The sequence below is a fragment of the Pygoscelis adeliae genome, unplaced genomic scaffold, assembly GCF_000699105.1.
Source record: "Pygoscelis adeliae isolate BGI_AS28 unplaced genomic scaffold, ASM69910v1 Scaffold358, whole genome shotgun sequence".
In the NCBI taxonomy this organism is placed as follows: domain Eukaryota; kingdom Metazoa; phylum Chordata; class Aves; order Sphenisciformes; family Spheniscidae; genus Pygoscelis; species Pygoscelis adeliae.
This window is the reverse complement of record NW_008825429.1, coordinates 927,549-931,630: the sequence shown is the minus strand read 5'-3', so window position 1 is coordinate 931,630 and position 4,082 is coordinate 927,549.

Genomic DNA, 4,082 nt, shown 5'->3' with positions numbered 1-4,082 from the left:
TTAACCCACCTGCGAAGGGTTTTCCTGCTGTAGTGCCAAGAGCCATTCAGCTGGTCGAGGCTTTAAAGAAGACCCCTTACCCCACTGGCTCCCTTATACAGGGTACAAATGGAAAACAGTTCGGCTTCACTTTTCCCGATTTAAAAATTATCCTGCCACCTCCCCCCGCCCCTATTTAAATTATCTCCTGCTTTTTTTTGTGCGAGATGTTTTTTTTGGAGTTGTTGGGTTTTTTTGTGTTTTTTTTTTTTCTTGTAAACATTTACCTTTCAGTAGGGATGTCTGTGTGTGAAGAGGGAAAGAAGGGGAAGAAGGAATCAATTCTGATCAGAGAATTTGGCCAGATTCAACAGGGGAGCATCCAAACTACTCTCTGACTTGCTCCAAACGCTCCTCTAAACACCCTAAATGAATCACTTGGTGTTTGGGGGTGGGCAGTGAGGACTCCTTAGCTTTGCTGGTGCTTGGTGTCTGTAACAGCTTGCACGTGAAGGTGGCCTCCATACTTTTCCAGGGCTGTTAAGAGATCCCCTTTTCCTTCAGATCAGGAAGTCTTTCATTTTCTGCTTCTCTCGGAGCAGAGCCTCCCTTTTGTTTGAATTTTTCAAAATAATTTAGAGGTGTTTAAAAGGTGTAACCACTGTAAAAGGAAAACCAAGCAACAGAATTTTCTGCTGGTGGGCTGTGTAAAACCAGATTGCTGTCACCTTAAACTTGTTCTGAAATATGATGGGGATTCACAGTGGAAGAACAAACCACTTTGTCTTCTAGCACTACGTGATGGTGGCTTTCATACTCAGTGTAACTCCATATTGATTTTAATGGGGTAAACTGCTCACAAAGACGTAGCGACTCCTGGCAAAGGTGTTGCTTTTCTGCAGATCAGTGTTTGAGGGAGGCAGGGGTCTGCCATGCGTTGTAGTAGTAGCAGGGTGACTCTTTAAAATATTTGACTTATTACACCCATGCAAAATAGTACATTCGAGTTTGTACTGTGTGCCACAGCTTATCGTTGTCACCTGATTACTCTGTGTGTCTAAGGAGGTTTACAAGACCTAAGGAGATTTACAAGACAAGGGCTCGCTCCCTCCCAGGTGAGTGAGTAAGCAGGATTTTTACTGAGTCGGTGTTTGATGCTGAGCCCAGGCAGCGTACCTAGTTCTATGCAGTGCTACAAAGACTATTTTGGTTTGCCCCAAGGAACTTCCATTCTCAATTAGCTGCCCACCCACTGTTCTGCTAGCTCCTTATGGCAGAGATCTCTGCCTGCGGAGCTTCTGGTGACAACACGCTAAAGAGAAGAGCACGGTTTTAAAGCTCTGATGCTTTGAGACTCTTCTTCCCATCTGTTCACTTCTGAGCAGAGGGACAGGTCCTTTGCAAGGATGCAGGGCTGCTAGATCCGGGCCTTGCCTGGGGAAGCTTGCTGTTCCCAGGAAGGGTTTAGCTGGAGTCTCAGAAGTTGCGTACAGATTGAGCCAGGCTTCAGCTGAAAAGCTGGGTGGATAATGCCATTGTCAAGCCTCCAGTGGAGCAGTTTGGCCACCTGCTACACCCTTTGGATGGGAACAGGATGCTTACTGGAGGGCTTATCAGGAAAGGAATATACTTTCAGGTATCCCCTGTGAATGGGGTTCTCCGGAGGAGTTAACAGTGAATACCTTTTTCCTAATCAATCACAGCTAGGATTTAGAAATTTTTTTTTATATGCCTCACCCTCTTTCTTAGCACTGAAGTTTGTCATAATTGCCGGAACATATCCTGTGGTCAGTCTATGCTGGGATGAATCCTGAGGACTGGATGCGGAGCAGTGGCAGGATATAGCCCTAAAAACCAGCAGCTTGTGCTTCCTGTAAGGAAGTGGCTGTCTTTGGCAGCCCTTCTAGAGGCAGTGTACGCCCTCCACTGCAGTGGAGCGAGCACAGTGCTGACCAGTAGGTCTAGGAAAAAAAATCTATTGTGCCTTGGTTTTCAGTAAATATGCTATGAGCTACCTTGTGGTATTAGGTCTAATCGTAGGAGTTTTTGCCTCAAAGCTGTGGCTGGATTTATGTTGATCACTTTAAAACAAATCTCACAGATATATTTAGTAGAAGAATGTGTAAAACCCCAACCCCTAAATGGTATTATGTAACCAATACAGTATTTAAGTGCCCCCTGTGTAAACTAACTGAAAAGCCTGCTGTTTGCCTTCTTTGCCTCTGTTGTGTATTGGTCAACCGAAGCCGGGTGCTCTGTTTGCTGTTCTGATTACTATTTTAAAAGGAAAGATCCATAGGATCATGTTATCCAGAAAGTGAAAAAGACTTAAACCCCACTCAGTGGGCTTAGGGCTCTGGGGCTCAGTGAGAGCCCTCTTGTGGGCTGCCCAGGGGTGTGGATTGCCAAGGGAGCTTGTGCCGTTTGAAAGTGCACGCACATCAAGGATACAGCCCCACACAATGTACTTTGTCCCTTTATTTTGGCATGTGTGGTGCAGCCATTCTCGGTGGCCTCTGTAACCTCAGCCATAGGGTTCAGCTGAGCTCAGCAAAGATGAAGATGTGTTAATGTAGGGTCAAGGAGATGGTGGGAGCTAGTGGGCCAACTGGGAACATGTTCCCGCTGCTGTATCTAGAGCTGGTATCAGGTGGAAACGAGAGGTGGATTTCTTCTTGCTTTGAACCAAGAGGAGTTTGTAGGCTTTCCCCCTAGTTTACTGTTATTGATCTGCCATCAGCTCCTTGCCCAGTTAAATCTTTTATTCAAGGTGCTGGATCTTAGGAGCACAGTGGTTTCCCATTATTGTTATAATCTTTTGCCAAAGAGAGATTCCCCCTTCTCAGTAATGCACCAAAGTGGAAGTAATCGCTCTTTTTTCTTCTTGCATTTGTCCTTTCCTGTTTCATTCACTGATTGAAAAATGGCTAAAGAGCAGCCCCCATTTCACCTCCCTTTTTCCCTGATTGACTCAGCAGCTCCTGGGACAGAGAGAGGAAAGGGGCCTCGAGGTCACAACCTTCACAATCTTCAAAGCCCCTGCCGCTTCCAGCAGCTGTCACAGCTCTCACTGACCATATCCCCAGAAGGTCAGCAAAAAAATAAACACTGGGGCCCGACAGGTCCCCTTCTCATGCAAACTGGCCATTTCCCTCCCCAGCTCCCATTCCATGCATAGCTTGCACATAGGAGACCCCCTTGGATTTGCACAGAGCTATGCAAGAGCAAAATGCCACAGAAAATAAAAGCAGAAGGGCTTCCTGGGCAGGCAGGGTGGGAAAAAGAAAAGCAGCTTCCTGAGCTCTCCATGCCCACCCACAGGCTGCTGCAGCCATTTTGTGTGCGCAAAGCCTGAAGGTGAAGCCAGGGAGGGGTCTGACTTTTCCCTGGGAGAAAGACCGCAGGGAAGGATCCAGCTTTTATATCTGCTTGTGCATGTGAGACTGGAGAAAGAGGGAATCCAAAAGAAATAGGAAACGAAGCATACTGTAAAATCCTTTTCATCAGGATTAGATTGCATCCCTCTCCTACAGCCAGCCTGCTTTCTGCACTCACCTTCCTCTGCAAAAAGTCATGATGAAGCAGAAATGGTGCCAGGGAGAAGCGCAGGTTCAAAAGGCCAGAGTGGAAAGGTCCTTTGCTAAAGGAAATACCCCTCCCCAGCCCTCTTTTACAGAAGTATCCATTTCACCATGGCCACTAATAATCAAAGGGCTATTTCCTGGCCTTCCCCGCACAGCTCCCAGATGCCAAGCGCCATTCTCATCTCCATTATTGCAAACCCTTCCCGTCCCACCCCACACACTCGCTTACCTACCCGTGCTCCCCCATTGCTGAACCCAGCACTAGGGCATGACTCGAGCCCGTTTTTCAGTGAAGGAAGACATTCGTTTTCCTATTGGCGTTTTCAATCTCTCCCCACAAAGACCAAACGGGCGATTAGCACACCGGATCGCCGGACAAAAGCCCGTCGAGGGGATTTTTATCTGTGTACGGCTGCTGGGGAGGCGGGAGGGGCTGGTGACCTGCAAGAAAACCCACCAGGAAGAAAAGGCAGCGACAGGGGACGTGGGAGTCACTTTATTTATTCGGTGTTGGCCGGG